General features: G+C 57.6%; 1 protein-coding gene across 3 annotated transcripts in view; it reads left to right on the top strand.

Annotated features, from left to right (window-relative positions):
• Window positions 1–27,404, top strand: part of MAD1L1 (mitotic arrest deficient 1 like 1) — a 313,102-nt gene that overhangs the window by 94,690 nt on the left and 191,008 nt on the right. The window lies entirely within an intron of this gene.

The following is a 27,404-nucleotide window of genomic DNA, read 5'->3' as shown; positions in this document are numbered from 1 at the left end:
ACGGAACGGGTTTGATAGGACCCCTGAGTTTGTTCTGTTTTAATGGAAACGTTACCATATGTAGCGAAACTCACCACTCGCTTTTATTTAAAAGTGATCCATTCTGGGGTTTTTTGGTCAGCAGATTTTAAAATAGGTATATTCTGAACTCCTGGAGGGGAGCCTTGTCCCCTCTGCTCTAGGTGGCTGCATAGGGCATCTTGAAGGTCACTGTGACTCCGCTTGCCGTGGGCCTGGGTGCTCTGTGGTGCAAGGCTCGGGGTGTTGCCAGGCAAATCCGGCTCAGGTCAGCAGTGACAGTGACAGGCGCCCAGGTACTGTGTCCACGTCCGGGGTGGCAGCTTGGACACATGTCTGGGGCTGAGAGCCCTGGACGGCAGAGCTCTGGGTGTCTGGCGGATCCTTGGGTCCCAGCGCGCTGGTGCCCGTGGAGGAGCCGCTCTGCACTGTGGCGTCCCCATCTGTGACAGCCAAGTCCTCTCTAGCGGTTTCAGGTAGAAGCACTGGGGACTCGGTGCTGGTGCGTTTGCTGTGGCATCGGCTCCTTCTAAAGCTGCCTTCTTGAACTTGGTGCCGACAACGAAAGCGGTTAACCCAGTCCCGGGCAGGGCCCATCACTTGTGGGTGGGTGTCGCCAGTGAGCAGAGCATGCCGACCTGCTGCTGGGAGGGAAGAAAACAGTGCTCCCCTCCTTCAGCAGTGCTCAGAGGAGGGTCCCCTGCAGGGTGGGCAGAACCGCCTGACCTGTGGGGCCCACGTGTTGGCCTCCAGCAGTTGGGCTCCTTTCTCTTAGGCTGTTTCCTGGGGTCACGCAGATCTTCCGACCTTCAGGATACCCTGTGTTCTCCCTGTGCCCGGCCAGCCCTTTGGCTCCGCCTTCTGGGACCCATCGGTTAAGTTGGCCCTTGTGCTTTTGTCTTCTTCATAGCACTTAGTGCCCGGCATTGGGGCCCTCCCCTCCTTGTTTGCTGCTGACACACCTGCAGTGAGAAGTGCCTGTCGTTGTCCTGGGCTGTGGTGGCCAAGCACGTCTCACCCCCAGATGGCTGTGGGAAGACGGCCAGTCCCTCCCTTGCTCCCACATCCCGCCCTGGACAGGGAGGACTATCTTTGGGTGGCTGGGGTGGGGGCCCCATCTTGGGCTCGAAGCGCACTGTGTGTCTCGTGGTGAATTGTTTGGGAGGGATGTGTCCCCTGCTCGTACTCCAGGAGCCGTCCTCGGGCTAGGGTTTTATGACTACCCACCTCATGGGGCTTGGGGGCATCTGACATGGGCATTTGCACCACAGGTGGGCAGTGGAGGGCCGCGCAAGGCCCCGGAGTGGAGCCGGGTGATGGATGTGCCGAGCAAAGCAGGCTCCCCTGGCTTAGGATAATTACAGTGGGATTTGGCGGTGCTGTTGTCCACAGAGAAGGCATTCGGGGTGTCAGAATGAAGCATGGAAGTATCAGACAGTTATGTTTTCAGGTTAAGAATTTAATGAGTAGTAAATTCATTTAAACCAGAGAGTTGGCTGTAGGGGAGCTTCCTCCGCGAGAGCGCTGTTGCATGGCTCTCCTCGCTGCTGACATTTCATCCTTTGTCCTGCGTGCTCCAGCCCTCTCCCGGGAGGGCCGCCTCCTGCAGGCAGCAGAGTGTTGGACGTGTGGATCCAGAATGTAAAGCCGAGGTCTCTGCGGACCACGCCACGTCCCTGGGCTGTCCTCCAGTCGTTGGTGATGGCTCCCCTCTGACACGGCCGGGCGGAGTGCACTGTCACCTGCTCTGCCCTGGCCTGGCCCACGTAGGCGTGTGGTGGCTTCCAGACCACAGCTGCCTGTGGGGCACGGGGGGTGCCCTCTGGTCATCATTCCTCTGGCTGAAGATGCTTCTGCTCGAGGCAGCTGAAGCTACACGTCTTCTCCTCATGGATGGTTTTCAGACACTGACTAAATGTTTCATTTTCATTTTCTGCTGGGTTCTTGGGGGCCTTTTCTTCCATGCCTGGGGAACTGTTTGGCAGCTTGTGATCAGGACTCGAGTGACTGGTGGCTCCCCCATCTCACACTCTCCCCACCACGTTCCCAGAGTCCAGGGCATCATCTGGGACTGTCCGTCTGGCTCCAGGTGCCACCGGGGGGCTCTTGTTCCGCAGTTGAGTGTGCTGTGCCACGCGGCAGGCTTCTCTGGGTGGTTGGTGTGCCCTGCCCTCCCCCTCCCTCCATTGCTTTAACCAGTGGTCCCCCTGACACCTGGCGGGTGGAGGGGTGGTGGTGGTGGGAGCTTGCTGCTGCCTGTGGAGTCCCAGAGCCCCTGAGCTCAGTCCACATTTTCTCCATGTGCCAGGTGGTGGGCTGTGCTCCGTTCCCAGCAGCCCCACCTCTGTCAGATGGATCCCGGGAGGGGGAATTCCAGGGTACTTCATCTCTCCTTTCCGCTCCCCCGCCCCTGCTCCTGCATTTATTCTCAGAGATGGGAGCACCGTCATGGAGCATTTCCAGTTGCTGTGTGCTGTCCCAGGAGCAGGCCCCATGGGCTTGGTCTTCTGGCGAGGAGCCACATGTACTAGCATGGCTATGGGGGGCTAGCCTGGGACACAATGTAGGATGAAGGGGCACCTGCCTCGGCTGGCTGGGGCTTGTTATAGCAGGAGTGGGTGACCCTGACGTTGAGGCTTGGCATGATAGGAGTTCCCCATCGGTGGGCGGTGTGTAGGGGGGTCTCTGCATGAGAGAGCTCACGGGTGGGAGGGAACAAGGCCAAGGGTAGGCCTTGCGCGATGGGGTCCTGGATGGCTGTGCTCATGGGGGCTGGGGTGTGATCCTAGGGTGTTGTCCTTGCTCTCCTTAGGTTATAGGGCTGACATCCTGAGAAGGCCCAGTGCCCCGTCCACTCAGCCTGTTGTGCGGCATACCTTCTCGGGGAAGGAGGAGAGAGCGCCGCACTGTCCTCGGGTGGTAGGCCTCAGGTCTAGTCTAGATGCCCAGTGCACTTGTTGGTGGTGGTAAGTGCAGCCGCCGGGCCTGGTTCTCTCCTGTGTCCTTCCCGCAGCCTGTGTGTGGCAGCGGACTATTACTTGTGTGCCATGGAATAGGGCCCAGAGCCCTGAGAGGCCCACACCCCAGGTGCAAGGCGTTGGGTGAGTGAGGCCTTCGTGGCTCCCTCTGCTGCCTGCACCGCACTGCGGAGCATGCTGCCTTTCCTTGTGCCATCTGAGCGTTTATGGGGTACGTGGGAGGCTCGGGGCTGCATGGGGCCAGTTTGCAGAGCACATGGCCCGGCAGACCAGCCAGCAACAGCTGTGCACTTGGGTCAGCTGATGGGAGAGTATCTTTGTTGTTCCCAGTCTCGCTCTGGCCCGGTGCTCTCTGCCTCTGAGTGGCCTCCAGGGCCAAGCATCCTTTGGGGGAAGAGCCATCTGCATCTGCTGGACACCGTGGACGGGGTCTCCCCTTGGTAGTGGGCTCCATGCGTAGAAGGACACTGTTCAGGTTGGCTACTTAAGACGCACATAATTGGAAAGGGAGCGTTCCCTGTCCCGCATGGCAGAGGATTGTAAATCTTCTCTGATTAAAGGGAGCAGATTCAGAGGGTGGGAGAGAGGAGTTGGAAACAAATTGGCAGCGCGACTCCCTTCCTTTTGCTGATGGGGAAAGTGGTTAATTAGGTGATTTTTCTCTTCCTCTGACACGTGCAAATGAGACTCTGTTAATAACTGAGCTGTTACGTAAATGGTGAAATTTCAACACCCCTGTCAACTTGTCAGGCGTGTCTGCAGAGTCGAGGTGAGCTTGAGGGAGAGACTTGAAGACTTGAAGACTCTTGCCTCTCGTGGGGTCCTCTGTAAATTCCCGGGGCTCACTGTGGGCATGGGTGGGGGCACCCCATTCCCATCCTCCAATCCATCTGGGCCTTGCGGCTACTGAAGAAGGAGGTATCAGGATGAGTTGCCAGGATGAGGTCAGTGGTCATCGCCTGGGGCCCAGGCTCACCTCACCGTGCTTCTCCCCTACTTCCTGCGTGCAGGAGCACCAGCGCCAGGCTGTGGCTACCTATGGGTGCGCGTGTGGGGGGTTCTTGGGAGCCGCCTGTCCCGGGTTGGTGGGGCTCAGAGCAGGACCCTGGGCACTGGCCAGACCAGGCGGCATTTATTGTCCTTAGGAAGCACACTTTTCGTTCTCAGAAGTGTGTAGCTGAGACATTCTTTTCAGTCTTATTTCTGCCAAACGCCAGAATTTAAGAAGCTACTGCTTTCTCACACGGGCTTTCGGGAGTAAACGCGATCTCAGACATCACTCAGGTGGGGTTTGCTGGCCTGCTCCCTGTTTTCCAGTCGGTCTCTGTCGGGGGTGTGCCAGGCCGCTGGCTGTGGGCTTGGAACCTCAGCTGGCTCCTGCCATTTGCTTTTTCTTCCTCCCAGACTCTTGACAGGTTGTTCTTGAACCCCTGTGCCCCCCAACCTGCCCTGGGGTTCTGGGCTGTGTGTGGTTCACTCTGCAGGCACCCCTAACCGTGGCAGTAACACATGTGGAGCATAAGCCCACGAGGGCTCAGGCCTCCTCCTGCACTCTGCCAGCACCAGGACTGCCTGTGTCTTGGCCTCCCAGCCGGATGGACCATCTCGGGGAATTGTTCCTGGAGGACATGCGGCCTGGGCCTCAGGAGTGCCACCAGGACGTGGTAGCCGAGCTGGTTCCTGGCCTGAGGCAGGGAGGCCCTGACCCTGTGTGGTGGATTTTGAAGACGTGGATCTTCTGGCTCAGGTTCCTGGCACTTCCATACCTCCCACCCTGATGCGCGCTCTCCACTCTCCACTCCTGCCTGGCCTCTGGGTGGCGGGTTGTTAGTATAGTGGAGACGGGTAGCTGTCTGTCTTGCAAATCTAAAATGAGATTTTACTTTTTAAATAAAAAGAAAGGAATGCTTGAATATTTGCAGCTGGGAGATGGCAGAGATTAGAAATGCTACTTATCTCTGTGGCACAAAAGAAGGGGAGCGAAGTGCTGCTGAATACTGATGAAGCCGCGGCCGTGCGAGCCGCTGTGGAGACGGCCGCCCTTGCTGACGAGCTCCATGGGGACAAGGCCGGTGTTCCCAGCTGTGCTGTGGGCCAGTGGGCGTCTCAGGCCGGGGTGGGAAAGTCACCCTGGCTCTGGCTGGAACCTCCTGAACTCCAGGTGCCTTGTCCTGGAGTCCTGCCTGGCCCTGGGCCGCGTTGCCCCCATCTCTGCTGTTCCCCGTGCAGCCTCCAGGCCTGCAGCACCTGCTGTCCCCCTCTATAGCTCCCTCACTGCCCATGTAGCTGCTGGGTAAGGTCGCACGGCTCCCTGGGCCAGTGTGTCTTCCCATCTTCATTCCCATGGCCTGCAGCCCTGTGGGTGCACACAGATTGCACTACTGCCACATGCTGTGTGTTTTCAGCATCGCTCATGCCCCTTATCCGCAAACCAGGCAGGGCTGCGTGCACACATAAGGGCATGCTGCCACATGCCTGGCCTCCTCCTGGGCTGGGGTCATGGTTGCTATATGCGGCCGGCTTCCATTGGGCGACCCATGCTGACCGCCCCACCGTGGGCTTGGTTCCCCCTCACCCCCGCAGCCCTGTCTTCCCCCTGCTCCAAGCTGGCATGTTCTCACTAGGTAGACTTGTGCACTGTCCCTGCCTTCAGCAAGGAGTGGGCCAGCATTGACTGAGCACCCTCTGTGGGTGGAGCCTGACTGATGGGGCACTCTGTAGGGCTTCTTGTGGAGGCTGGCTGCACATGTCGGACTCTGAGGTTGTCCTGGAATCTTTGGAGTTGAAGCTGTGTGAGGTGTGTCTTTGGAATAAGGGGGACCTAAGAAGGCAGAGCTATGCAGCCTGGGGCCTGCTCTACCAGGGACTCGACTAGGTCCTTGTCACTTGCATCTCACCTCATCCCCAGAGGTACTGCGTGCTGGGCGTGGTCTTGTGTTGCTGTGGCGCTGATGACAGCCGAAGGTGTCCATGGTCATCAGATGCTTCATGTGTAGGAAGTGGGAAACTGAGGCAGAGAGGAGGCTGCTGCCTGGCCCACAGTGTGCGTCTGAAAGTGGGTGTCTTCCCACCAGTGATGACTTCTGTGGCTAGTCACACCTTCATGCCCAGTGCTCTTTGGCATTGCTGGTCTTACTTCCAGCCTAACAGAGGGTCCCTATATGGGGGCTAAGGAGACTGAGGTTCTGGAGTAAAGACCCTTGCCCAGAGTCACACAGCCATCCAGGGGCAGGGGTGGGTGGAAGTTGGGGCTGGAGCTCACATTCTCACCCATGTGCGTTGCCAGGGCTCTGTGTCCTCTGCCCAGCTCTGGGCTCAGCCATGCTAGGTGGATGCTCCCTGAGCCAGCCTATGCCCTGGCGTTGGTTATTGGGTTCCTTGGAGGGGCTTGAGTTGATGGGTCTGCCTGAAACAGGCATGAGAAGGTTCTCCTGGCACCACAGCCTTCTGCCATGGGGTTTGCTTCTTGGTGACCCTGGCCTTGGCCCTTGTGTCGTTTGCAAAGGAGCTCCATGATGTTGCCTCCATGATGTTGCCTGAAGCCCCTGTCACCACCTCTTGCCCCCTGTGCATGGTGAACAAAGCAGAAGTGGGCATTGGGGTCCCAGGAAGGCAGTGGAAAAATGCAAAACCTGGTGCGAACCAATGCAGGAAATGACATGGACTCTAGGCAGTGGAAACCAGAGCCAGGTTCATGTTCAGCCACGGGGTTGCTTGTGCCTAGGAACCAGATCTCATACATTAGCTTGCAGGTAGGGACGCTGGGGGGTAGACAGCCCAGCCCACATGTTCAAGAGGGACTGGGTTTGTACCCAACCCACCATACAAGGGAGACATTTCCTTTTTCTTCTGGGAACCCTGGTTGTGGCCGACTAGGACAGCCTTTGATGGGCCAATCTCTTGGAGACCATCCTCCCTGTCCAGGTAGGGACCCCATGCTTGTGGTGAGCGGCACCTGCTTCCTCATTTCTGTGCCCTCCGAGGTGATGTCACATCCCTATTTTCTTAGTGGGTGGCTGGGGGTTGGTGTAGGTGGCCCTGAGATTTTCCACCCTTGCCAGACCCTTGCTGTTGACACTCTCTTCCCCTCCTCAGGGAAGCACAGTCTTCCTGGGAGAAGACCCTGGGCCCCTACCCCGGGCTGGGGGCTACCCCTGAGCATGCTGTACACCCTGTCTCTGCACTGCCCTGAGTGTGTGTCCACGGATGCTGTGGCTTCTGCACGTGTTCTCCTTGCTCCCCTCCCGAGAGTCCTCCCTGGTGTCCTGGTCCCACCGGGCCGGCTTGTAAATGTGCATTCCTCCCTGTGTATGCCTCGACAGAGCTCGTGATACCATGTGTGCGGAACAGCACAGACACGTGTGTGGTACTCATACACAGTCCAAGAGTTGTGTGTTGGGTGTTGCTGTCTGTCCATTGTCACCGCTCCGTGATGCTTCCTTGTGCAAGTTTTCCCTGGGTTCCAAACCACTCTGCTTCTGGCAGGCGTTTGGGTGGTTCTCTGCTTGGGCCGCTGGTGAGTGTGTGCTGCATGGTGGGTGGGCAGGGTCGGCAGCCTGTTGTCCCCGTGCTGTGCCGGGAGCCCTGCTCACACCGTCTCTCACCACCATTGTGTCCTGGGGCCGCTTGCCTGTCCAGTTTTGTGATGTGTGCAGTCAGGTCTTGTGCCTGTTTCCCCATCATGTTGTTGACTTTATACGCACCGATCTGTGTGCGTTCCTTGGATAACCTGTGTGTGTGTGTCTGTAGCAGACTCATTCTCCTCGAGCCCAACTCATCAGCTTTTTCTCTTTGTGTCTTTCAAGACATCTTTGATTACTTAGAAAAGCACTCCGTGTTTGTTTCCAAGAGCTGTCTTATTTGCCTTCCCCGTCTAGATCCCCTGTCCACCTGTGTGGCATGCTGTGAGGTGCAGGGTTTTAGAAGCCTCCTGTGCCAGGTGACTAGCTGGTCGAACTGGTCACTTTTGGAAAAGACCACCCACCGTTCCCTGCTGGACTGTTGTGATCACTGTATGCATTGACTGTGTGTGTGTTTGGGGCTGTTCCCTTAGTTTCTTAGTCCATCTGTCCACCTGTTTCCTTCTGATGAGTGTACATAGAGGAGGAAGAGGCCAGAAGGCTGAGCTCTGGAGGAGCCTGGGTTGAGGGGGATCTGGGAGCTGCAGGTAAGGGTGTGTCACAGAACAGGGATGTTGGACGTGTGGCTGCCTCAGGCTGACCTGTTAAGACGACCCTGCAGAAGTTTGCCGCGTGGAGTTTGTCATGGCCTTGACAGTAGTGGGTTCTGTGGAGGTGCGGGGGCAAGCCCGTGTGAGTGAGCGAGCATGCCCAGAGCCGGAGCGAGGTGGCTCGTGTGAGTTCTGCAAAGGGGATGGGTGAGCCAGTTGCGCTGAGGTCTTCAGGGCACACGAGCTGACGAGGCGGGCTGTGTTCAGGATGCATATTAACGGGATGGCTGGGACAATGGGCTCCGCTGGAGGTGAGGGCGTCACTGATGAGAGGAGGCGGCATCAGGGTCTGCTGTGGCTGGGACATGGGCCGCCATCCGGGCCAGCAGCAGGAGGGGCTGCAGAGTGGGCACAGGGGAAGGAAGGTGTGGTTTGTTTTGTTTCCTCCATGGAATGCAAAGTAGGACTCTGTGGCCAAGCCTGAGGTTGGTGGAGATCGGTACCTGCAATGGTCATGAGAGACAGCGGGGCAGGGACGCGGCATGACTGCGCGGGGGGCACCAGCCAGCTAGGCCCCGCGCTCCCCTCAGCAATACTCATTGTGCTGCTGCAGGGGTGCGGCTGATGCAGTGGTGGCAGCCTTGGGCATCGTCAGCCCCTGTGGTGAAGTCAGGAGGGGAGCAGAGGTGCAGAGTGAGAGGAATGGTTCTCACTGATGCTGGACTTCCCACTGGGATGAGGAGGGGGGCAAGGGCAGTGGAATCTGTGGCCTTTGGGCGGCAGGGATGGAGCCGGGTCACAGTTCCTGGAAGGACAGTCAGGCCCTCCTGTGGGGGCTCAGCGGGGCAGGTCCTGGGAGGGCAGGGCAGGAACTGAAAGGGAGGAACTTGTGGGAGCAGCCCCTCTGCCTGGTAGGCGTGCTGTGGGGAATGGTAGCGAGGCCATATCCTGCCGGATCTCAGTGCATGTCTGGGATGGAACCAGTCTCCTCTGTCACGGTCACACTACCCGCTGGCTTCCTTGTGACACCTCTGGCTACGCCCTGAGGACACCTCGCTGCAACAGCGTTCACAGGGCAGTAAGAATGTGGGTCATGGCGTGCACTCTTTGCTGAAACCCTCCAACGGCTTCGTGTCTGAGGGGAAGCTGACCAGTCTCTGCAGTGGCCTCTGAAACCTGCATGGTTCCCCAGCCCCTGCCTGGGACCTCCTCACCGTCTTCACCGTCTCCCTGCCTGCTGCCGCCCTCCCAAGCCCCCGCCCTCCTAAGTCCCCACATTAGGGGTCATCCTTTCTGGGCTAGCTCTTCACCTTCTCTTATGGTTTCCTTTGTGCTGCTTGTCTCTCCAGTTGTTTCCATGTCCTACTGTGCTTTCAGACAGCGGCCTGACATTTCCATCCTGCGCCTCCCAGCTGTGCCCTCTTTTCGGGGGGGCCCAGCCCAGCCCCGTCGGCCCCAGTGAGCACTCAGAGCTTCCCCGGCCACCTCATCCCGGTTCCTGTGGCTGGCCGGTGCCCAGGGTCTGTGGCCGCTGGTGTCCATGCCGTTGGCTGTGGACGTGCCAGCGACGGGGGCCGGCTGATCCCTGGCCCATGTGCTGGGAGGGAGCCTTCCACGCCCGGACGGACGGAGAGGGGCAGGCCAGAGCTCTTTGAGTAACCTTTTAAGATTGTGGTTACAAAAGGAATCCATTCTCATTTACAGCATTTGACAAAAACAAAGCAAAAGAAAACCAGGACAGCTGAGAATAAAGGTTTCCCACAGTCCTTCTGTCCTGTGAGAACCACTGTGAACGTGTTGGCTAAGATCCTTGCTCACGGAGAATCGGTGTTTTCCTGATACTATTTTTAGGGAAGTGTAGCACCCTGTGCAGTTTGTGGTTGGGGTCTTCTTTCTTTGTTTAATCTTGTGAACATTTTCCATGTTAAATATTCCTTTAAAACAACTTTTGGCTATAACTTTCTTTACGAATGCTCTATCGACCCCAACTTGTTAGATACTTTTTTCATTTTTTCCATTTTCCTAAGTAACACTCTGATTGGTACACATCAGCAAACCTGTCTGCATCCCTGGCCATCTCCTTGAGGAGTCCTTAGCCTGGGACTGGTGCCAGGAAAGTCCGCATGTTGTCCTATATGACAAGACGTCTGGGCTAGTATAGCACGCAGGGGTCCTGGTGCTCACTCAGTGGCAACCGCAGGCGGTGGGGGGCACCCCCGTAGCCCAGGGTGGGTGCAGGTCTGGCCCCGCCCCTGATGTGCCATTTGACCTTGGCCAGGAGCTCGCGCTCTCAGAGGTTCCCACAGGAGATCAGAATAGGAATGGTCGGCGTCAGCTTGGCCGTGCCCCTGCGCACAGCAGGACCTTCTCTGTCAGTACCCCTCCCAAGGCGGCCGGATTTCTGACCTGGATGGGCTTGTTTGTGCCTTGCTGCTTGGACACCAAGGTGTGCTTCAATGGTTTTCCTGAGACCCTTCTTGAGGCGCACCCTGCGCTCACCCCACTCCGGGCCTGTGGGACAGCACCCCGTGCTCAGCATGGGCAGGACCCTGTGCACGCTGGTTGTACTTTACTTGGGCCCCCACACCTGGCTGGTTCTGTGTGTGTCCAGGGCTGGGGGTCTTCGCGGCCGTGGCATAGTTGGTCCCAGCTCCGGTGCCGCCCCAGCCCTGTGTGGAGACTAGAAGAGGGAGGAAGTGGGGTGCACTTGGAAGTCCTGTTAACAGACACGTGCTCACTGTCTCGGCCCCACTCGTCTCACAGTCCCGGGGATCTCGTTTCCTCGACAGCTCCCTGCTTTAGCTCGTCTGTGACCTCAGCATTCCTGGCTGCTCCTTGCCCTGATGTAGGGCACCCCACTCCCCTGCCACCTTGGCATTCTACCTGAGAGGAGCAGAGCGGTCGGGGGCACCGTCCGTCCCCTCTGTGGCGTCTCCAGGGCCCCAGGGAGGAGGGGCGGGCAGTGCCTGTGGTTGTGTGCATTTCTCTCTGGCTAGCGCCCAATCAGTCTTTGACCTGCTCCTTGTCACCGGCTGAGTGATAGATCTGGAGTCTCTGATTGGAGGGGCTCTGGCAGCCCTTGTCTTGAATCTCCACATGACTGAGATTTGGTTAGTTCTGAGGCTGAGGCCCAGCTCTTGACCTGTGTCATTACTGCTTCTCATCCTTTCCTGGGGGCCGGCTTCATCCCCTTCCAAACCTCTTTGGGTTTGGTGTGTTTCCAGAGCCTGCCTTCCCTCCTGTCAGGTGTCCCGGCCTGATGCAGCCCTGTGGGGCGGGCCTTGCCCCTAGCGGGGTCTCAAGGAAGCAGGCCGTGGGCTGTGCCCTCCTGGATGGGTGTCTGACTCCCACGGAGCTTGAGCTGCCCATGTCTCAGGCTGGGCTGCAGGGAGGCCTGTCCCGTGCTATGAGGACACCCCCTTCCTGCGGCCCAGTCCCAGCCATCTGACGTCTGATGTTAGGGGAACACGGTATGGCGGCATTACCTAGTAAACAGCACCTTATTGAGGGGTCGTTACGTCCCATCAGGTGCTGACACCGCGCGCATCCTCCCGCCAGGGCCTGCTCTGCCCCTGGCTGCTGGGTGGGTTCGGTCCCCCTTGCTGCCCAGTGAGGTTGTGGCGGGGTTCCCCCGGCTTGTTGGTCTTTCTCCCACGTGGACCGTGGGCAGTATTTCTGTGCAGGTCTGGTTGAGCGTGTCCTTGGTTCAGAGTGTGGCATTTGCGCTCCGCCTGGGGGAAGCCACCAGCTTGCTTCGCTCGCGCCCTCGCGGTACCTGCTGTGGTGGGTCTCGTGGGTGCAGCGAGGCCAGGGGTGGCTCCTCCGGTGTGTTGTCCTCGTCACTCGCCCCGCCCCTCTGTGAGTGCTTCCTGACCCTTCGGGTGTCTTCCTTTTGAAGTGCTCTCAGCATAGATGTGACTTAACGTATTTTTCTCCTTATTTGCTCACAGCCTTTGTCTATTTTTCTGTCTTCTTAAAAAGTAATTTTGGAGGAGTTTTTAATAGCTTGAGGAAATTAGTCCTTTGTCTGGAAATATGGTTTCCCAGTTTGACATTTTCCTCTATTTGCTCATGAAATTTTCCTGCAGTTGTTAATTTTTAATTGTTATCAAGTTGAGTCCATGGGCCTTTTCTTTCAGTGCTTCTGTTTTGTTTTTGTTTCCGTGTGAGTGTGTGGAGTGGACGTTGTCTTTCCTCAGTCGGGAACGGTCTCCTGCAGTTTGCTCTGTCGTACTCTGGTTCTTGGATCTGGAACCCCTGACCGCTGAGCCTGTCTTGTGTTCAGAGCAGAGGGCTCTCGCTGTGTGGTCCAGAGACCTCTGGTTGTCCTAACGAGACCCTGTGGACATCCAGTCTTTCCGCGATGCCTGGCTCCTCTGACAGGAGGTCTCAGTCCCTTTTCCTTGTTTTGAGCGTGAGGACGTGCCTGGCTTTGGTTCCGGTGGCTGCATGTGGTGTCCGTGGGCCCAGGTGGTGGGATCCTCTCTGTGCTTTCTCCGTGTCCCGGTTGCGGTTGCTTTCTTCACATGAGCTCTAAGTGTGGTGGCCTCATTTCAAATAAGGGCAGGTCTCATCGGCGTTGCCTTAAACATACAGGCTCATTTAGGGGAGTTGGCGTCTTAATGATTCTGACTCTTGAATACACTGTCTAGGATGTGCCTGCTGGTTTGTCTTTTTCTGCTTTTCCTGGTAGTTAAAATTACCTTCCAGTGGATTTTACACTGTACTTTATCTTTTTTGTTCCCCATGTTGGGGTCTTTTCTTCTGTGACATTGCCTGGCTTTTCCCATTCGGTCCGACAGGCAGACAGTGCTCAGCTCTGTGAGCCGGGAGCCACACTCCTGCTCTGGACAGTGTTTGAGAGCACGGGCACTCTGGTCTTGGCTGTGCTCCGTACTGAGTTGAGCCTTAGCCTTCCCAGACCCTGTTTTCTTTACTTTTCCCTGGGGGTGTTATGAGTGCCTCCCTTTGGGGTTTGGCATGAGACCACCGGAGCCCGAGGGTGCACAGTGCTGTGTGCAGGGCCGGCACCCACAGAGCCGCTGCCCTTGTCACTGTCGTGCTCAGCATCGTGGTCAGCGTCTTCACCACAGTCGCTTTGGAGTGGCCGCGTGTCTGAGTCCAGGCCTCAAGCCGCACGACTCTGCCTGCCGTGCACAGTGCTCTCATGCTTATGCCTGGCTCCTGCCCCTTCGTCTGCTGCCGGGTCCCGCTCGCTCTCTCCCTCCTCTCTGTGGAATGCTTGGCCCACCGCTTGAGAGCTGCTGGCGTGGCCCTGGCCCACTGTGCAGGAAGGGAAAGCCGAGTGAGGGATCCCTGCAGGGCAGCTCCCTTCTCCTCTGGGTGTTCCAATGGACTGGTCATGGGGGTTGGTACACACACTGCACATGGGCTGTGGCAGAGGTGCTGGCTCAGCCAGGCACACAGCCAGGCACACGCACATGGCTGGGGAGCGCTCGCCCCAAGGCCTGAATTGCTGATGCCGGCCCCTGCTTCCCATGTGTGTTCTAGCTGCTGCTCTCCCTTTCTGGACTCCGGTCCTCACTGCAGTGCCAAGGGCCCCCTCCCTGTGCACAGATCTGAGGGGTCAGCGTCTGGTTGGCCCCAGTGCTTCCTGGACCTATGCTTGCCAATGCCTGCAGGCACGTGGCACTCCCCTGCTGCACCCCACCCCCCGTCTCCCAGCCTTGGGTGCACTGGACTCCTTGTCTTCCCCTCATTTGTTCAGGGTGTTTTCCTCACCTCCTCCTAGGTGTTGGATACCATGCATGGCGTCACCATCCCGCAGCTCCCTGTCTGGTAGGGTGGAGGAAGGGCCCACTGTGTGCCATGCTGAGGTTTGTGGGAGCTAGGCAGCTGGCTCTGACTTGGGCTGTGCAGGGACTGGGCCCGGTGGGAGAGACCGTGGGAGAGGCCAGGGAGAGAGCAGTGGGGAAAGAAAAGGGCGTCTAAAGGAGTGGTTGGCTGGGGCAGTGGTCAGGAGAGGGAGAGGCTGTGGAAGAGGGGGCTGCAGGCAGGTGAGTCTGCCCCAGGTGGGTGTGCCCCAAGTGGATCTGGGGCTCAGCCTGAGCAAGGATGCCCTCAGCTTGCTGTCCTCTTTTTAGGGACGCAGCCTGGCCAGGTACAGGAGGGGGCCTGCGGAGAGAGGAGCGGGTGTGGTCCAGCCACCTGGGCCTGCCCCTGAGTCCTTGCTGGGCCCGGAAGCAGTGAGGTGCCATTGGGATCTTCTTTCTGGAAAAATGCTGTGTAAGCACCTCGCACTATTATCATTTAAATGGGACTTTTTCTACTACTGTGATGAAGTCTGGGCTCAGCCAGAGCAGGCTCCCTGGTTGTGTGGTTGTGTAGCTTTGGGATGCTAATCTCATAGACAGATGGCCACTTTGAAATCCGTTTCCTGTGAAGAAATTGTGTTAAGGGAAGACTTTCCTTTGTCACCAGCCCTCCTCCTGCTGCCGGGCACCGCAGGCCTGTGGGACTGCTGAGCGGGCTTCTTGTCCTGAAAGGCGCTGGTGATGTGCACACAGGAAGGGGGCCCTTCAGGAGGCAGGGTGACCCACCAGGACAAAGCTCCGGCCTTCGGGGCGCAGTGGGCGGCTTCTGGTCTGTGTTCGCGGGCCGTGTGGGACAGCGAGGACAGTGCCTGCTGTCCTCCCAGTAGCACCAGAAGCCCTGCCCGCCGTGGCCTCTGGGCGGCGTCTGCACGCAAGCGGCCCCCCGAGCCTCTGCTGGTGCCTGTGCTGTGGGTCTGTTCCTCCCCACCTGCCACCGAGGTTCTGCGTCAGGCCTCACGGTAAACCACAGTATCACCTGGCTTCAGCGGGATGAGCCCGTGCGCCTGAGCAGCCCTGCTGTCCCGCGAGCTCACCTTGACCGTTGCCGTGCTCGCACTGTGCCCGCGGTTGGTGTGCACCTTCACCGACGGGCCTCCTCTCCTTGCCCCCATGTAAGAACCTAGCGAGTAGGGGTTTTTATCCCATTTGTGGGTGAGGAGGTTGAGGTGTGGAGGCACTGGGGCTCACCTTCTGACAGCATCCACACCCTCTTCGGGGTCTGGGGGGCGTCGTGCAGGGCAGACTGCAAGTCACGCTAGCAAATGTGCCTCGTTTAAAACGTCCAGTGTCACACAGAGTGTGTTCTCCTACCACAAAGGGATGGAAATTAGACAACAGAGGGAAATTTGGAAAATCCATAGACCAGAGGACATCAAACCACATGTTCCCTAATACCAATGAGTCGAGGGAGAAACATGGGAAATTAGAAATGACCGTGGGTGAGCGGGGCACACGCACGACATTCACAGGGACGCTCCCAGCTCTAAGGGCTGCACGAAGACAAGAATATCGCGTCCCACCTTAGTGAGCTGGAAGAAGAGCAAACCAAATTTACAGCAAGCAGGGGGAAGTACAAATTAGAGATGAGCGAAGGAGAGGATAGAAAAAAAGAACAAATAGAAAGTTACTTACTTGAAAAGACGACTAAAATGGGCAAACCGTTAGCTGAACTGACTGAGCAAATGGGGGAGAAGGGTCAGCAAAGCAGGAGTGGGAGTGGGGTCGTTGCTCCACGGAGGGAGAAGGGCCTGGGAGAGCACCATGGGGGACTGTGCGCCCACACACTAGACTGTCTCGTGAGACACACGGAGTGCCAGAGCGGCTCGAAGACGGGAACTGTAGATGGACCGATGTGATTAGTAATCAGCCGCTAGAATATTCCCAGCGAAGGTCCCAGGACTAGATGGTCTCATTGGTGAATTCTGCCTTATGTTTAAAGAAGGAGCTTACACAGTGTTTCTCAAACTATTCCGAAGCACAGAAGGGGAGGACTCCCTTTCTACCTCATCTCATGGTGTGCAGACAATTTCAGGAGCTCCCGTTTGGGCCCCTGCCTTAGGGCACACACAGTGACTCAGGTGCTAACACCGTGAACTTGTGGAAGAAGCATTGGTGTCCTAAGTCTTTGTGACCTTGGACTAGGGAGTGGCTTCTTAACTAGGATGCCAGAAGCAACGAGTGCTTCATCCAAATGAATCCAAATGAAATACTTACATGGGTCAAAGGACACTATTAAGGAAGGGAAAAGTCAGCCCACGTAATAGGAAAAGAGACTTGCAAATCATGTATTTGATGGGGACCTAGCATCCAGAACGTCTATAGTATTCTCACAGCTCAATGTCAAAAAGACTAAAAACTGAATTTAAAAATGGACAAAGGGCCTGAGCCATCCATCCACAGAGGACACACAGATGGCCTGTATGCGATGTGGCTGGGATGCCGGCTATTAAGAACTCAGGAAACCGGGATTGGCAAGGAAGTAGAGAAATTGCAGCCATTTCGTGTGACATGGGGCAGGCGCCATGGAGGATGGGCTGCTTGAGCAGATGCTGGCACACCCACGGCTGGAGATGGAGCAGTTGCCGTAGTCTGCAGTGGGAAGTGGCCTGGCGGCCCGGCAGCAGGGGAATCCATGATTGATTTTAAAAATAGGACGTGTCCAGACAACGTGGCTATCGTTCAGCCTTTGAAAGGAGGGGAAGTCTGGTACCCGCTCCAGCATAGTCGAGCCTTGAGGACACGATGGTCAGTGGAAGAAGCCAGACAGAAGGAAAACACTGTAGGATCCCATTTATAGGAGGTCCCCGGAGTCATGTCTTCATACTCAGAGAGACAGGAAGTAGAGGGTGGGCGAGGGGCAGAGGAGGGGAGGGGTCAGTGTTTCATGGGGAGAGTCTCAAGTGTGGAAGACAGAACATTCAGGAGATGGCTGGTGGGGGCTGTACCAGTGTGCCTGTGTGCTCAGTGCCCTGGGAGTGTGTGCTTAGCAGAGGTTAAAACATATGCTATGTATATGTCACTGCAAATACAAAGGGCAAGGGACTTAAGTAGACGTTTTTCTAGATGCGCAATGGTCACATGGGAGCATTGGGACCACTGTGAGATGCCACCTCACGCCGGCTGGGATGGCCAGGAGCCGGGGAGGAGGGCGTGGCTCCTGGAGCAGTGAACTTCCGTCATCCTAAAGACCTGACACTGACACGTGGGGTCTCTGGAATGTGACTGTAAGAGATGGCAAGTAACCAGTGTTGGTCGAGCTGTGAGGAACTGGAAGCCACACAGACAGCGGGCAGGGTACCAGGCGGTGCGGCCGCTGTGGGAACCAGTCTGATGGGTCCTCAGAAGGTTCATGTGGAGTCCAGCCTGGCATGGCCATGTGTAGGGCTGTTCCCGAGGGCACTGAAAATGCATGTTCCTCTGCAAACCTGCACTGGAGTGCTGAGAGCCGTGCTGCTCACAGGAGCCAGGAGGCCTGGCGGTCGGAACCAGCAGTCCACCCAGTGATGTGCAGATAAACCGGGCGTTGGTGCACCTGTCCTGCTGGGTGTCGCTCCTTCCTGATCAAGGCGTCGTGTGGCCTCACCTGGTACTGCGACGACAGACCTGGAACCCGTGGTGCTCAGTGAGGAGGGCCCTGTGTGCACTAGTCCACGGGGCTGGCACGTCCACACCAGGCGAAGCCACAGACACAGACCATAGGTGATGGGTACCGGGCTGGGCAGGGGCTGGGGAAGGGCTGCCCGTGGGCTTGGGGTGAAGGAGTCTTCTTGAATATATGTTTGCATAGCATTGCAAATATACTAAAAAACACTAAATTGTTTTAACATGGTGAAAATGGTGAATTTTCTGTAGATTTAATCTCAAAAAACAAGTCAGTCATGCAACAAATGGTTTTGTTATGGTAGTGACTGATAGGCTCACTGAGCAGCTGCCCCCTGCCCCCATCCCATTCTGTTTAAGTGGGGTTGGGGGATGCACAGTGCAGGGCAGGTCCTTGGCCCCTGGTGGTTTGGGGACAAGGGTCAGGTGCGTGGAGGGGCACTCCTGGGATGGGCTCGGTGCTGGAGTAGACGAGAGCTCAGTGGGACCTCAGGGTAATCTGAACTCAGAGCTCATCACTCCTTGGTGGAGCCAGGGCCAGGGCTCAGGTTTCTGGGAGTGCGTCCCCTTGTGTCAGAGTGAGGCACTGCAAGGGGGGCACCCACTCGTTGCAGCTCCCTGGAGTTTGCTGGTTCTGTGATGGGCCATGAAGGGGTCACTTCAGGGAACATGGTCTTCCAGTCCCTAGGTCTTCATGTGTGATGTGTGGGAGCATGACCACGGTGAACAGTGTGGGCACGTCTGATCATCGGTCTCTGTATGTAGGTGGTTGCTGGAGCCTTGGCGTCTGTGGGCAAAACAAAGCTGGGCCTTGGAGCATTTTATGGGATTTGAAGTCCTTTTGCCTGTCCTCTTTGTCTCTGCTGGTAAGACATTTCTCCCGAGACCTGTCATGACCTCCATCCTGCCCGTGAGCTCCGTGAAGGCTGTCCCCTCGTGTCTGCTCTCCCTGGGTGGGTGTCCAACACTCGGTTTGCATTGATTTGTCGGCTGTGTGAACAGTGAGTCTATGGCTGCCTCCAAGCCAGTGGTCGTGCCTTGTACAGGCTCAGGACTATATCCCTGTCTGCAGCAGGAAGAAAGATGGGCCGTGGCAGTGGGTTCTCCTCATTGAGATCACATCCTTGCGTCTGTCCTGTCTGCCAGCTCCTTCCTTCCTTCTCTGATGGTGCTTCCTGGGGCCTGGCTGTGGAAGCCTTGGGGAGGTTTGGGGGCACGATGGGTGAGCCACAGTGTCCCCAGCCATGGGCCGGCAGGCTGGGTGTTCTTAGTGTTCTCCTCTCGGACCTGCTCTGGCAGATGGGCTGCTAGGTGTCCCTGCATCACCTCTGACCAGTGCGTGTTGTGGGCGCTCACTGCTTGCAGCTGCTCCCACGACCTGCTCCTCTTCCGAGTCTGGCCATGGGACCACGTGGCATGTCTGGCACTGACACGACTGTCCTCTCTGTTGGCCAGGCTCCTTTTCTCCTCCAGAGATTTCAGAAAATTAATGGAGCATTTGTAATTACACCAGACCTTTATTTTTCTACACTATCTATTCAGACACTTTTGAACTTGGAACTGTAATATCCGGTCTGGGCAGTAGAGCTGAATGTCCACCACCACCCCGTTACCCCTGCTGGCGCTGTTCGTTCAAACCCCCCTTGGGTGCGCAGATTGGAAGGTGATGGGAGAGGCAGTGCCTGCAGCGTGTCGGGGAATGTTCGTGTCCTTGGCCCACGGTCCTGCACTGGCACGTGTTGGAGGCCAGGTCTGAAGCTAGCTGTGTCCCACGTGATGGTTGGCCCCGGGGCACACGCTGCAGGCAGTCGTCCCGGTATGGCTGGAGCCCTCACGCGGCCTCCACTGCCTCAGAGGGAGAGCTGGGAGCCCTTGTGCCCGGGTACCTGGTCACCGCAGGGGCGTGGTCCCGTGGCAGGGGCCCTGCTCGCGGAGCAGAGCCATGCTCCCGCAGTCCCAACGAGCGTTGGCCCTTCCTTCTAAAGGTCATTTCTGTCTCAGTCAGTTGTTAAAGTTCAAGAGGAAATAAACTGCTTGGAGCTGGCATTTCTCAAGTGTCAGCTCTCCAGCCCCAGCCTTGCGCCAAGCAGGAAGTGGGGTTAATAAGTGAGCTGCTGTGTTGACACGGTGATGGGTGAGCAGATGCTTCTCTCATCTCAGCTTCACTAAAAAAACGTAAAAGAGAAACTAATGATTTTTTAAAATCTCATTTTCTCCTTTCATTTCTGTTGTTCAGCATGGGAAATGCTTTAGAGATGTTTATTAGTGGGGTGCCAGCCCTTAGAGAGCTTGTCCGCCACGGGCACCAGGATGTCATCCCCGTGGAGGGAGCGCTCCTCCCCGTGTGCCCCCATGCAGCCCCCGTGTCCTGCATCCCTGATGGGGGCTCCTCCCCAGGGTGGGGGGGAGACAGCTGCCCTCCAGGAGGGGGTCAGCTTCAGCGTCCACACATAGGGGCCGCACCTAACTGGGTATTGACTTGTGCTTTGGGTCGAGGATGGTGAAATCGATGGGAAAGCAGGCAGGCAGGATGGGTTTTATTAATCAGGCAGCACTGGTGGCTGGAAGGATGCTACCAGAGCGCAGGTGCTGGTTGCAGACTGTGCCGAGAGAGGCCGCAGCTCTGCTCGCTGAAACTCGGCGGTCTATCGATCCTTGGCCCGCTGGGTGCTTCCACCTTGGAGCTGCTAATGGGCCACGGGCCGACACCAGAGAGAGATATGGGGGATTTGCTGGCTCGTCTGCCACCCCCTATCCTGCCTCCGTGCCTCCTGCCCTCCCCTGTCAACTTAGAGGAGAGGCCAGGTGGAATGCCCTCTAGGGCGGCTGTACACCGTGCCCCCAGCTTCGGACGGAGTCATGGAGAGGGTGGGAGGACACCCAGCTCTGCTCCTCCATGGAGCCCCAGTGCCCGTGCAGCCCGACTTTGGAGCTGCCCTGGATGGATCCCCAGCTGCCGCCTTCACATGGGGCATGGTGACCGTGGATTAACACTGGAGCTGCTCTGGTCCTGTGCAGACGAGATGGTCTGGGAGTCTTACAGGAAGGGATGGAAGTGAGCGAGCTGATGGTGCCTTCGGGCATCATCTCTCTGAAGAGGAATGAACACTGCACGTGCACGGCCCCGGGCCCTCCATGCCAGCAGGTGTGCTTGTGGCCGCCAGCAGGCTGGTGGGGAGCACCTTGGGTGGGGTCTGTCTGCCTCCTGCCTTTCCGAACCTTAAGTCCGGCACATGTGGTAGAGGCAGGGACCGGTAACCGGTGTCTGCAGGGGCCAGGTCATGAATGGCTTTTGCCCTTTTGGGCCACAGAGTGTTGTATGAAAGTGGCCACAGATGCGACATGAACAGTGCTGGACGCTTAGCCGAGCTCGGGTGAAAGAACAGGAACACGGCCCCTTTGGCTGGGTTCCTGCCCAGCCCTGCTGCCTGTTGTTTCTCGTGTGACTTCCTGTGTTAGGACCAGGACTGTGCACAGACCCTCATCCCCTCAGCAGCTCCATGGTGTGGCCATGGCACCTGAGGACGTGAGGGTCCGAGTGCCTTCTGCCTCTGCCACATCCTGCCCTGCTGAGTCTGGGTGGCCTGGGGTGGGTGATGAGCTCATCCTGCCGTGTGCCTAGCACGCCTGCACTGGGGGACGCGGGGGCTCCCCATGCCTGTGATTCGGAGGCAGCCCCACCTGTGTGTTTGCAGGCTGGGGACAGATTGGCTAGACCACATGATTCATCACAGTGGGACTGAATTGCAACCGCAAGGTTAATTCTCAATCTCAAGGGGGGTGTATGGTGCAGACCCGGCCATCCAGCTGGAGATGCTGGGGCAGCAGGCTTGTCCAAGGCGGCACCGGGCCACGGGCAGGGGGCCTGGTGTGTGCCTCCTGCCCCTCCTCTGGGCAGGTTCTTCGAATCCTTCCTTCTCTGGTTTTGTTTCTGTTGTTTGGGCTTGCATTTTTATTTTTCAGAGAAATGTGTAATGACACTTGGATACATTGAGGATGGGAATCAGATGGCCTGTGTAAAGACAGCCACGTGCCACCCGGCCTGGGCATCATGGGGCGCTGGGATGAGGCTCGCTGCTCTCGCTGAGGTGGCCCCTCTAATGAGTGCTAGCAGGACCCACAGAGGAGGTGCCACCTGCCTCTGTCCTCTTCTCGCTTCCTTCCCCCCGCACATGGTTCTTGTTGTACCACAGTTAGCACGCGGCAAGACTGACAGAGCCTGTGGTTGCGCTGCTGTCCCTGAGACTTGCCCTCGCGGTGCCGGGCAAGGCTGGCCCCACGTGGGGAGGGTGCCCCCGTGCACGTGGGGCTCCGGGCTGGCCCATTCCCTCGCCGGCAGGGCTGGGGGCCGTCTCCTGGGATTCCTGCGGGTTGGCAGGACCGGGCTGCTGGTGTCCTCTGTCTAGAAGCCTGTCGCATGCTGGGCGGCCCAAGTTCCGCCGTCCGTAGAGACCCTGGATGCTCACTTATGCTTTCATCTTCTGTTACGCATGTGCTTTGGCAAGTGTACACGAGCAAATCTCAGCCTGGGGTCTGTCAAGGCGGCCTTTCCCAGCATGGACAAGGCTGCATGGTGGCTACTCCACCCGGGCTGTTAATCCACACCCCCCCACCCCCAAGGGCAGGCGCACGGCAAGGGACTTCATGCGTGCTCTGCTCTTTCCACATTGTCTCCTTAGATTCCCTGTCGCCTTCAGGCAGAGCAGGGCAGAGGTGAGTGGCTTCCTTCTTACTGGGGAGGAAGTGGAAGGTCAGGCTTGCTGGGAGCATCCAACCAGTCAGATGCTGAGCGGGCCCCCGCTGGATCTCTCCAGCAGGGCAGTCCAGGGCTCTCTGGACGCCGCCGTCAGCGCCCCACTCTCCTGAGTGCCTTGGGATTGGCAGTGGGCTGTGTGGGGTGTAATGGCTTCCAGGCGGTGCACCCAGCCCCAGCGGCAGCCAGAGCCTCACTCGGCAGGGAGCTGGGAGTAGAACCCTGCCCGTGGCACAGGGCTGCCTCTGGGAGAGTGTTTCTGTGTCCCTGCCTTCTGGAGCTGCTGTGTGGCCCCCTGCCACATTCTTAGGAACATGGCTGGGCATGTGTTTCTTGTGGCCACAGGATGTGTGTGCCATTTCGGGGATGCTGTCTCGTTGGACGGTTCCGCCGGGGCTCCTCAGGAAGGCATTCGGTTTCCATATGTGTTCAGTGCTTGTCACTGGTGGATCCCTCTTGAGCAGGCCAGGGCACACTGTCCTCAGCCTGGCCTTGAGCAGGGTCCTCCTGTGCCTCCCGCCCTCCCCTCCTCTGGGTCAAGTTTCCCCCAAACCCATCTGTGTCCCTCTGATGTCCACTCCCAGGAGCCCTTGCTGCTTGCTTGCTTGCTTGCTTGGGCCCCCCCCCCCCCACCCCCCAGCTGGGCCGTTCCCATCCTTTCCTCCGGGCCATGCAGTTTCTGAGGCCCGGACATCTGTTCTCTTGTCCTTGGCTGGTCTGGGAGCCCCGAGCCATCAGTGAACTCCGGGGGCGGGACTGGGGGTGGAGCTTGCGTCCTTCAGAACCGTAAGACGTGCCTTTGAAGGCTTCATGGTCAAACTCAGGTGTAGGGTAATAAGTCCATTCCTCTTTGGCCGGGTGGAACACAGTTGGGGGCAGAGGCATTAAGCGGACAAACACACGTGAATCTAGAAACTGTGACGTGAGCACAAACAGCAAAGATTTAGAGCAAGGTGCAGGAGGGAAGCTTGTGATCTGATGGGCATCACCTCAAGGCTGTGAGATGGTCATGGGAAGTAGGAGACCGTTCCTGGCCATGTGCCCACCATGTGCCTTGACCTGGGTAATGGAGGCAGGAAGACTGGTAGGAGAGGGAGGGGGCTGAGGTGTGGGGCCTGTCAGTCCATTTAGTGTGTAATGTGTTGCTTGTCTGTGATCTGTTGAAAATGTGCTGATCCCTTTTACCCCCTGCCCCTCCACCCTGCTACTATACCTTCCAGAAGGAAACCCGAAGTCCACAGGGAATCCATGTGGCATGGGACCCAGTGGCTAGCAGTGCAATCCCTCTGGCTGGAGGCTGATCCTCTCCAAGCAGCCCTCTCCCTGGGGATGGCTCTGACAGGTGCTCCCTGTCACTGAGACCACCTGAAGCCTGCATGGCCCCTTGATCCTGGAGGATAGCTGCTCTGCCCCCTTCTCAGCACCTGGGCCCCCAGTCTCTCCTCACCCAGGTGGTGGGTTCTCCCTGGCCTTTGCCTGCACACTGACCCCTCGCAGTGCTCTAGATTGGCTGGAGTTCGGCCTGTCTAGGGCTCTGTCCATCCTGCCTTGTCCCTTGGGTTTGCTCCAGCTGGGTGTCCTCCTGCCTTGTCTTTGGCCCCTTGGCATCCTGGCAGCCCCAAGCCATCCAGCTGCTGGTGACCCATGTTAGCCTCTAAGCCTGGTGTCACACAGCGTGGGTGTCCTGTGCCCAGGAGCAGCACCTGACCTACACGCCAATTACACCTCCCTGTGTCGGATCAGCTGACTCTGACCTGCTGTCCACTCCTTGGCCCTTAGCCCTACCCTGTCCTTTCTGTGGCTTGCCCCTTCTTTCTTCCAGACAAAGAGACTTCTAGAATGTTCAGCCTCTTAGCATTCCCTGCTGAGCCTTGATGGAGCCAAGAGCTTGGCAGCCTCTTTGTGGGTGCAGCTGCTGCCAGGGCCTATCGTGTCTGGGGCTGGACCTGTGTGTGTCTCTTTGTCCCGACTCAGCCTGGGAGCCTGAGTACCCTAGACAGAGAACAGGGTCACCTGTTTGAGAGTGGTTTGGCCTGGACAGTGGTGCTGTGGGGTGCACAGGGCCTTGTGTGAGTGAGTGAACTGCTGGGGACCAGAATTTTCCTGTCTATTAAATTGGAGAAGTTAGTGGTTTGCTCTACATTTCTGAAGGCAGATGCTTTAGGGATTTTGCAAAATCCCTAAATAAAATAAAATTTTGTTAATGTGAATAAAATTTTGTTAATGTGAATAAAGTTTGGTTAATCTTTTTTTAGTTTTGCCCAAAAGTGTACTTGGTAGAAATCAGGTCCATGTTGGAGACCCCATGGCTTAGCTTGTGCTGTGCTGTTAATGCCCTTGGGCAGCGGTCTGCAGTGGTCAGCATAATCCCACGCTATGTGCCAGCACCTTGTCCAAGTGCCCTGGATAAAGGTTTGCTTGGCTTGGAGTTGTTTTGAGTTCGAGTCTGGCAATGGCTGTTGGCGTTCACATACTCCATGTTTACTAGCCTGGCAGGACGAGGCCCGGGCCCCGCACACGGAGCAGAGCTCCACCAGGGGATGACCGCCCTTCTTGCAATACTGCAGCGCCCTGTCCAGGTCCTTCCCAGAGGTGGTGGCCGGTCCTTGGGCTTTCTGCACACGCGGGGAGGCTGATGTTCTTCCTGGGAGGACACAGACAGCTGTGCGGGGCCGGGGGGCAGGTGCGGAGGTCACACGGGGCCAGAGCCTGCTTCTGCCGCGTCTCCAGGAAGGTCATTAAAATGTCTCCTGCTGCTTCAGAGTAAGCTGTGTCCTCTGTTCCCCGAAAGTGGGTGTTCTCCGACCGGGACTTTGCTGAGGAGGCGGACGCTAAGGGGCCGCAGTACAAAGATGGTTCTCCGAAGCTCAGACCTCGTCTCCCGCAGCAGACACCCGCTCAAAAAGGCATTGATCGATAGGCATGCCGACTTCGCCTTCAAGCACTAAGCGCTTTGTTTTGGACTCCCAAAGGCTTGCGGAAATGCCAGTGACCCCAGAGTTCAGCTTACTCTTGGAACTAGCAGTTTAATGTTTTATGAGTTTTCTCTCCTCCGCTTCCCAAGAAAGGCTGAGGTTTACCAGAGAAGGCATCCCGGCGGGAAGAGTTGGCCATCCAGGCGCTGGTGTCATGGGTCAGGGCCCTGGGCTCGGCGCATATGTGGAGCCTCTTTCTGCCCCTCGGTATGTAGGGGAGAGGGCAGGGCCATCTGTCGGCTGGTAGTTTGAACAACTCTTTTGGGGCACTTTAGCCGGATTCATGGAAACGGAAAACCGTGCTCCTGTAGGAGGCCTTGTAGAGGTCTGACTCACTGGTCCAGCGGTGCCCACGGCCCCAGGAACTGACTGCTTTCTGTAGGGGCTGCTCTGTGACGTCACGGCTCTCTCCTTCCATCTCGGCTGTGGCTTGACAGGTAGCAACAAGGACCCTTCGTGTCATGTTCTCTTGGTTCACGTGAGCCATGCAGTTTCTGTGCCCCATCAGCCTGCTGACCCATGAGGTCAGGCCTGTGTTTCTCATTCCCCGGGTTTGCACAGGACCCACAGAGCTTGTCGCTGGGGCCTGTCACTGCTGGGTGAGTGGCTGAGTGCCTCTAGCTGCCGATGGTGCTGGGCCCTGCCACAGAGTGTTCAGTGGCGTCCCTTGTGCTGCCCTCAGGGGGGAATCTTACCTTCCCTCCGGCTTTGGGACAGTTGAGCACCGACCAAGTGTCAGGCCTCGGCAGTCCTGGGGACGCAGGGCCAACAGCCCTGAGGGTGGAGCTCATCCCACGGCTGCGGGCATGGTGCCTGTCCCGTGCCTGCCCTGCAGGGTCACGTGTCCTCTGGTGTTACTCCTTCCCTTCCTGCTTTCCTGGAAAGCATCTCACCACTGGGAGAAGCAGGTGTTCTTTCTAACTGGGCCCAAGGGCTTTGCTCACCTGAGCTCAGCCCCAACGCTCTGAAAGGCCCAGTGACCTTTCCGTGGGGGCTGCCAGATGCATGGGGGTGCTGCCTCTGAGTTGACACGCTTGTTCCTGTGACATGTCAGGACTGGGCTGGGCTCCAGTCAGACACCGGGGGGCTGAGGCCTGCTTGTGCTTTAAGGGCTTACATGGTGGGCTGGCAGCCAGGAGACGAAGACACAGGCATCCTGTGCCCCAGCTTGCCCCCGCCCAGTTGCTACCTGCTCTTGGGGTGGTCTCCCATCTGACCCGCACATGGCTATGAGGGCATTGTGCTGCCACTTTATGGGGCACGGGGCTTGGCAGACTTCCCCCAGGCTTTCCCCACTGAGCTGGTGGTCAGGGCAGCTTCTGAGTGGCTCGGATCGATGGAATGCTGGCTGTGGTCTCGCCTTGGCATGCGTGAGTGAGGGAATGGGGCTGGTCGAATTCAGTCGCCCGTGTTGGAACATGGATTCCAAGCCCTCGTGAGCTGCCTATCTGAGTTCAGTGATTCTGGGGTCGACGTCACAGTGCTTGATTATCAGGTTGGCCTCTGAAGAGTTTAGATGGAGTTAGAACTCAAAATAGCCTCTTAATAGGACTGTTTCAAGTGGCTCTGTGTGCCTGTTCTTATGTGTCTGATCTTGGAGCACCTCGAGGGGCGGGAGCGGTTGGTCAGGCGTGCAGCTGGGTCACACCTGGGTGTGAGACTCCGGGATGGCCGAAGGGAGGTGAGAGTGAGGGGCCCGGTCCGTGGTCCATGGTCCACTCTCTCCTCTCTGCGTGTGTCCCCTTCACTTCTATATTGAAAAACAAAACTCTGTGCTCATGTGTGGGAGAGAAGAAACGGGCATTGTCTGTTGTCCCCATAGATGAAGGTTTTCTCCAAGTTGAGTGATCAAAGCTGAAAGGCTGCAGGTGGAGGCTGGATGTGGCTGAGCCCATAGGTGCCCTCCGCGGCCCTCAGCCCGAGCCTGACGTGCTCCTGTCTCCCCGGCGTCGCTCCTGTGAACGCCCCGCAGCCCCCATGGCATAGTCCAGATGTATGTTCTGCTTCCCCGGGGCTCTTGAGATGGTAAGGATGTCCTGTGGAAAGAGGCACCTTCCCTGCACGGAGAGGTTGGCT

Source organism: Mustela nigripes, chromosome 11 (genome assembly GCF_022355385.1).
Source record: "Mustela nigripes isolate SB6536 chromosome 11, MUSNIG.SB6536, whole genome shotgun sequence".
Taxonomy (NCBI): Eukaryota; Metazoa; Chordata; class Mammalia; order Carnivora; family Mustelidae; genus Mustela; species Mustela nigripes.
Note: the sequence above shows the minus strand (reverse complement) of the source record. Positions and strands in the feature narration are given on the sequence as shown.